This window comes from Pseudorca crassidens, chromosome 15 (genome assembly GCF_039906515.1).
Source record: "Pseudorca crassidens isolate mPseCra1 chromosome 15, mPseCra1.hap1, whole genome shotgun sequence".
In the NCBI taxonomy this organism is placed as follows: Eukaryota; Metazoa; Chordata; class Mammalia; order Artiodactyla; family Delphinidae; genus Pseudorca; species Pseudorca crassidens.
Window position 1 is genome coordinate 77595843 of NC_090310.1, and position 7814 is coordinate 77603656.

The following is a 7814-nucleotide window of genomic DNA, read 5'->3' on the forward strand; positions in this document are numbered from 1 at the left end:
GCTTTGGTGTGCAAGGAGGCCTTTAATTTATATTCAACTATAAATATGTCACTGGAGAAACAAAATATGAATTGCCCATCTAGGAAAACAAACAAACAAACAGGCAGTGGGCTTAGGACAGAGTTTAACACAGTATCTGGCACATATAAGTGCTCCAGAACATTAGCAATTATCATATTGAGAGTAACACATAGAATTTGTAAAAAGTAGATACAGGTGACTCTATAAGACTTTAACAGGTAAAATAATAATAGCTAACATTTATTTTTCAAAAAAATTTTTTTAGAGCAGAGAAAGGTTTATTGCAAGGACCATGCAAGGAGTACAGGTGGTTTGTGCTCAAAAGACCTGAACTCCCCGATGGTTTCTCAGGGAACGGTGTTTATAGGCAAAATCTGAGGGGAGGTCTGCAGGGTGTGTGACCTTCCTCTGATTGGTTGGTGGTGAAGAAACAGGGCGGTGTTCCAGGAATCTCAATCATCAGCCTTCTGGTTCCAACCAATCTGGGGTCCAGTGCTTGTGCTCAGCCTGCAGCTACCATCCTCCACCTGGGTGGGGGCCTTAGTTCCTGTAGAACTCAGAGATATGTACCACATTGTTATGTATATCCGTTGAGGAGGAGCCAGGACCCTGCCCCACAGGACAGCTAACATTTATTAAGTCCTTGCTATACGCCAGGCCTTGTCCAAAGCACTTTACTTGTATGTATGTGTTCACTTTTCACAATATTCCTATCCTTAGGCCCATTGTACAGATGGGGAAAGAAGAGAGGTTAAGTAAACAGCAGGGCTAGAACCCTCACCCAGAGAGTCTAGTTCCAGAGCCCACATTTACTTACGCTCAGTGATATTTCTAGGCAGTCTCTGTTTTAACTCATTTAATCTTTCCTGAGAATGCTCTGTGGTGGGGACTATTATTATACCCATTTTATAGAAGAGGAAAGTGAAGCTCATAGCGATCAAGTAAATTAACTAAGAGTGTATGGTTAGTAAACAGCAGAGTTAGGATCTGAACTCAAGAAAGTCTGATTCCAGAGCCTATGACCTTAACCATAACCCTGTAATATATGTAAATATAGCTTTTCCTAGCATAATTTATTATATCATACTGGATCGAATCCCCATTTGGGGACATTTAGGTTGTCTCCAGTTTTCACTCACAACTCTCAGTTGTGAAGCATATCTTCAGTTCTTAAAATAGAACTTTGACATGGGATTTGCAGGTCAAAGAGCATAAACCTGGAGACTTTCCATGCATATAATGTTGGCAGGTGGTGGTACATGGGCGTGTTCTTGTTGCTGAGCAGCAACAGGTGGTGGTTAAAGGCCAGGCTTTGAAGTCATATAGATCAGGGTTCAAATCCCCGATCAGTGATTTACTACGTGGCTAATTTGGGGCAAGTCACTTCACCTGTTTGAGCTTCAGCTTCCTCATCTGTACAGCCTTGCCTTCATTGATCCTCAGCTCACTTCTGGCTGATTACAATCCCTTCTTCAGAGTTACCATTAAAATTGTAATCATTTGATGAATGGGCGTTCCCACTTCTCTTTTTCCCAGGCAGGTTCTCAAAAGAGAAAGGAAAAAGAACCAACAGTCACTGGGAAAGGAGTAGAAGCATGGTCATCAGAATAGAAACTCAATCCTAATCTTTGTCCAACATCTTTAGATCGTAAGTAACAGAACCCACTCAAACTAGCTCAAGTGAAAAGGAGGAGCTTACTGTGTGGAGTATTAGAGAGGAGCATTTCCTTTGTAAGTGACAGAAGAAACCAACTAAAATTGGGTTAAGCAAAAAGAGAAGTCATTTGGCTCACTTAATTTAAAAGACCAGGATGAGTGCCAGCTTCAGGCACAGCTGGATCTAAGGCTTAAATGATGGTCCAGGTACATTCTCTCCACCTCAGCAGTGAGCCTCTCCTCCTGCGAACAATATGGCACCAGTGGCTCCAGCCCTCTCAGCAACCACAGGACCAATAGAGTCTGTCTTCTCACTGTCTTCTCACTCCCAGAATGGAGTCCTCATCGGTTCTAACTGGGTCATGTGTCCATTTATGAACCACTTATCACCCTCAGGGGATAAAATGCTATGACGGGGCCAGCTTAGAGTCAGGTGAAGATGGAATCAGCTTTGCTGAACACCATGGACAGGAAGTAAAAGGGGGGTAGTTCCCCTGGGAAAATCAAGGTGCTATTTCTGGAAGAAGGGGGAATATCAAGACCTGAAAAGCTAAGACAATAGGTGTCCACTACATCACCCAGCTATCCTTATGTTAGAACCACTGTTATCATATCGAACACAAGGGCAGGAAGAGCAGTAGCTTCAGACATTTCTGGAAATAGCATCTGAAAAACCACCAGGAATTGTGGGAGCAATATTCTGCATCCCTTTATCACCCTGCCCACAGATTCCTTGACCTCTGTTTCCCTTTTCCCCCTCTCTCTCTCCTCCTCTTCCCCAAGCCCATGACCAAACATGGCTGCCTCACAGCAACTGAGTGCACGACCCCTTCCTTTAAACAACTACCCACAAAAGTCACTAGGTCATAATCCCAGATTCACAGGAGAAAGGATCTGATTGGCTCATGTAATCAGGCACCCATCTTTATCCAGTCAACTCTGGCTGGAGGACAGCGTCGTGTAGTTGTAAGCATGGCTTCCTGGGGTGCCCACACCTGTTTCAAAGAGAGAGGTCACCAATGGACTGGGCAGGTACCACATGATGTGTCCATGATGCTCTGTATCCCGATGAGGTGATGTACAAAGAGATTGAAGCCAAGTTGCAGAAGCAGTGTGGAAACCAAGACTGTGTTTCCTTAGGACAGGACAAATTCTTGCCTCTGGGGAATGGATGAAGCTGCCTGGATGGACAAGTGGACCCAGCTGTTGCGGTGGAGCTCCACAGGGTCCCCAGAGGAGCATCCAATCAGAACAGGGCCAAGAGAGCCTGATCCCACCAGGAAGTCACAAGAACACCTGCAGGAAATAATAATCATGACAACAATACAAAACAGTGCTACTAGTAATCCTTCTTCGGCACCACTACCAGGCATCACTTTAGGTACTTTAAATGCCTAACTATTTTTTTTAAGATTTTTTTGATGTGGACCATTTTTAAAGTCTTTATTGAATTTGTTACAATATTGCTTCTATTTTATGTTTTGGTTTTTTGGCCACAAGGCATGTGGGATCTTAGCTCCCTGACCAGGGATCGAGCCCGCACCCCCTGCATTAGAAGGCGAAGTCTTACCCACTGAACCAGTAGGGAAGTCCCATGCAAAATGTTGTTAATCCTCACAGTGATACAATGAGGTAGGTACCTATTTTCCCCATTTACCGAACATTTGTTGACTGAATTAGCATTAACAGATCATTTGCCTCATTTATTCGTTTAGTCATTTACTCACTCTCTGAACAAATATTTAATGAATGCTGACTATATGCCAAATACGTGTGTCCTGAGTGTTGGGACCACAGTGGAGGGCAAAAATGATCCTGCCCTCAAGAAGGTTATGGTCAAATGTTGGAGGATCTGAAGGACAAATAGCCATTAATTAGGCAAAGAGGAAAGGGAAAAGCATTGCAGGCAGAGGGAACAGCATGTGCTAAGGCCTTGTAGGGGAAGGGAGTAGGTGAGGCAGGAGAGATGTAGGTGGACTAATGGTGACCCAGGTAGGCGGAGAACCATGCAATTTATAATACATCTGCTGACTCAGTGAACCCTTACAACAATCCTATGAGGTAGCTACTATTTTCAGTGTCATTTTGCAGATGAGGAAACTGAGGCACAGAGAAGATAAGTAACTTGCCCAAGGACACACAGCTCCACCAGCAGTGGTAGAACTGATGTTAGACCTCTCCAACCAGAATCCCAAGCAGCTCTAATCCTTAAGTAAAGGAAGGCAGGAGAAATTCATCCATTTGGGGAAGGTGTGTAGTCTGGGGGCCTTCCAGGATTATTTTCACTTGCATCTGTAGCCACAGGCTTTGTGGTTTCCATAAAAGAGGGGAGAAGAGAGCACAAAGCCTTTCCTGGTCACAGACAGGAATCCTCTCAGGCAGTCAGTTACTGATGTTCAACCGCAGGAGGTGCCAGAGTGAGACATACGAAGGAGCCAGCCCTGGGAGAGGCAGATGAGAAGACCAGCATGTGTCCTGAAGCCACTCACTTCCGTTTCCATTAAGAGTGAGTCTGGACTTCCCTGGCGGTCCAGTGGTTAAGACTCCGTGCTTCCACTGCAGGGACGCAGGTTCGATCCTCGGCAGTGGAACTAAGATCCCACATGCCACGAGGCATGGCCAAAAAAACAGAGTGAGTCTGTCAGCATAGAAAGAGCTTGGACTCCAGGGACAGGCCAAGCTCATTTCAAATGGCAGCTCTGTCACCCACTTGCTGTGAGACCTCAGGCAAGTTACATCTGAGCCTCCATTACCTTGTTCAAGCAGGAGAAGTAAGTCTCTCAGCTCTCTCCCGTGTCCATCCTGCTGCCCCCAGCTTCCCCATCCCCAGAATGCATGCACTGTTCCTAGGTTCATATAACACCTTCCAGGTAAATTTGAGAGAGAGAAAGAAATAGATTGATGTATATATATTTAGATGTATATATGTATACCTATACCTAATATACATATACACACACATATATATATGCATATATTGTATCTGCTGGGATGTTTTTGGCTGCAAGTACAAAATAATAACCTACAAATGTATGATTTACTTATCAAGAAGTCTGGAGACAATAAAGGCCTGTCACATGTGTGCAACTGTTACTTATTGATGTCTAATAGAAATTTCAAACATTATACGGTCAGAATTGAACTTTTGATTTCTGACCCTCTAAAACCTACTTCTCCCTTACTGAACATCTGGTTGCTCAAGCTAAGAAGCTCATTAGAATCACTCTCAACTTTTGCCTTTCATTCACTTTTTACATCCAATCCATCACTCAGTCCTGTCTGGCTTTCCTATAAATCTAGAGGTAGCTCTACCATGAAGAGAATGAAGGAAAAGTTCAGGGTCCCTCAGCCGCACAGCCCTTTCAATGTGTCCACAGGGTCCTGTGGTTCTGTAACATCTGCAAAGTAAGGAATTTTAACTGTAATCATCAAGACCGCTGTCTCTCCACCTCCTCCCATTTCCTGCCCTGGCATCAGGTGGCACTGGGGAAGCACAGGCACTGGGGGGGACCAGCTAAAGAGAAGCTGAACTGGGGATACATTCAGTCTGGGTTCAGTGGATGTGATCACGGAACTCACAAGCTCTTCCATGCATAGTGAAAATACTGCCTGCTGTCCTGGCATAGGAGTGGCTTCCAGAATATTCTGGCTGCCCACACTCTGACTCACCCAGTATCAAGACTCAAAGGTGCAGGGCCAGAGGTCATACTGCCAAGGCCTAAGCAGTAAGAAGGAAAGAACCTGGACCCTTGATGATATCATTGGTCCCTTAAATGAACCAACTTTAAAATGTTTCTACATCCAGACGTCTTATAAGTAAATCATATGTTTGTAGGTTGGGTGTTTTGCAGCCCAAAGCATCTCAATAGATAAAACAATATATGCTTGTGTATGTCTCAAGTTTACATGGAAGGAGATACGTAAAAGTGGTGGCAATGAATGGCTCTTGGGAAGGGGGCAGGAGGCAGTAGGAAGAGGATGAGAGGAAGACTTACTTTTTCTGGATATTTTCATTCTGCTTAAATTTTGTTTATCTCAGGTCAGCTTTTTACCATTTCAAAAACTAGAAAATAAAACTTCAAAAGCCAGTGGAACAATTGAGTTTTACATTTCTTTTAAAGGCATGAAATAAATAAATTTAATCTGGCAAGCCTGGTCCTTACCGATATAATCTGAGAGAGGCTGGTAGGACAGCCAAAACAGAAATGTTGACAAATTCAGTTGTTAAGGGGTTGGAAGGTGATCTGGGACTCAGCACTGCAGAGCTCGAGGGACGCTCGGAATTTCTCCTGCCTGCTTTCCTGCCACTGAGCAGTTCAACCAGCCCCGCCTAGAGTTTCAAAGGATTTCCAGGAGGCTGGAATGAGCTGCACCTCCTTGAAGTTCTTTTTGAATGTATACTTCAGATGCATTAGTCTGCCTCCTCTCCTTCAAAGACTGGACAAAACCCTCATCTGTTTTACAAGTCAGGAAGTAGGATTTTTTTTCAAGGTCACACACAGTCAATTGGTGACAGGGTGGGAGTTGCCGAGGATTCCCTGCTTGCCCATGTTCACTTGCTTTGGCCCCTTGATGATCCTGGTCAGCCCAGGTTCCTTATCTGCTCCAAGGGGACTCCCTCAGTGTTCTCAGTGTTAGCACTGGGAAATCCCCTGTGAAAAAGTGACCTTGACGCCTATAAGTTTGGGGATTGCCACTTTCTGTAGGCCCCTCCTGGAGATTTATAGAGCATGTTAGCAGATTAAAGCCTCTGGAAAGTCTTGCAGTAAAGGAAACTATAAAAAAAAAAAATTTCCCCCAAACAGAAGTTCTGGAGTCAGTCTGTGTTCAAATCTCACTGTTTCACCTACTAGCCAGGAGGGTTGGGCAATGCACATAATGACCCTGACCCTCAGCTTCCTCGTCTGTATAATGAGGATATTGGGACTTCCCTGCTGGTTCAGCGGTTAGGACTCCGCGCTTCCACTGCAGGGGGCACGGGTTCGATCCCTGGTCAGGGAACTAAGATCCTGTAAGCCATGCTGCGCACACCACCCCCCCAAAAAATAAATAAATAAAAATAAAATAAAATAAAACAAGGATATTACTAGTACCCACCTCACAGAGTTGTCACGAGGATTGAAAGCACAAGTCTACAATCCATTATCAGAAATCAGTGTTTCAAAATTTAGAAATTTTTACATTTCAGAAAAGTAATCAAACTCATTGATATGAGACACATGAAAACTCACACTAAGTGGGTTCAACAAGCCTACACATAACCTCAGATCATCAGGGTTTGTTCCCAGATGAGCTTTGGCACCAGACTTTTGGGAAACTGTTGGTTTTCATAACTTAAAAAAATTCAGAATTGTGGATAAAAGAATGAGGATTTGTAATGAAAATAACAGCTAATATTTATTGAGCATTTTTTGAGCCAGGTCATGTTCCAAGCACTTCACATGGATTAACTTCGTTGAATCCACAGAACAACCCCATGTGGTTGATATTATCATATATCCCCATTAGGCAGATGAGCACACTGAGGCACAGAGTGGCTAAGCAACTCACTCAAGCAGCAGAGTTGGGATTAAATGAAGTGATGAATATGAATTGTTTATCACGGCACCTGGCACATAATCCTTACTCCATAAATGTTAGCTGTTATTATCTTGTTAATATCATCCTCATCAATGGTGCAAGAATTACAACTGACTTTTGTCTTCTTTGTGCATATGTGCAATTTCTAATTTTACTATAATGAAAATAGCCTATGTGTGGGAAAAAATGTTGTCTGAAAATGAAACTCAATTTCTGAATTGAGCCTAATCTCTCAATTGTTCTCACTTCTTCTGTAAAGGCTGACGCTGATCTGGGCAGAAATAGATTTGTCACCTCAAAGTTGACTTCCTTGGACACAGCCAGGCCAGATGCTGGGCGCCCTACAACAGTCCTGGAGGGGCACCGCTTCAAGAAAGAACTTGCTATTCTCCTGTGAAGAGTGCAGTTAGCTGACAGCCTCCAGCTGCAGCATCTTTGGGATCTGTCTAAACTTCAAGCCAAGGCCAGCCTCTTCCTGAGTAGCCCCCAGGCAATGACTGAGTATAGTGGGGAACTTGGGCCAGCCATTTCCGCCCAACATGGGGCTCCTCTAACCA

General features: G+C 44.0%; 1 long non-coding RNA gene across 1 annotated transcript in view; it reads right to left on the reverse strand.

Annotated features, from left to right (window-relative positions):
• Nucleotides 1–1246: 1246 nt before the first annotated feature.
• LOC137207981 (uncharacterized) overlaps nucleotides 1247–7814 on the reverse strand; it is a 50688-nt gene continuing 44120 nt past the window's right edge. Inside the window, exon 3 of the long non-coding RNA XR_010935418.1 lies at nucleotides 1247–2973. This is a non-coding gene — a long non-coding RNA (uncharacterized lncRNA). The remainder of the gene's footprint in view (nucleotides 2974–7814) is intronic.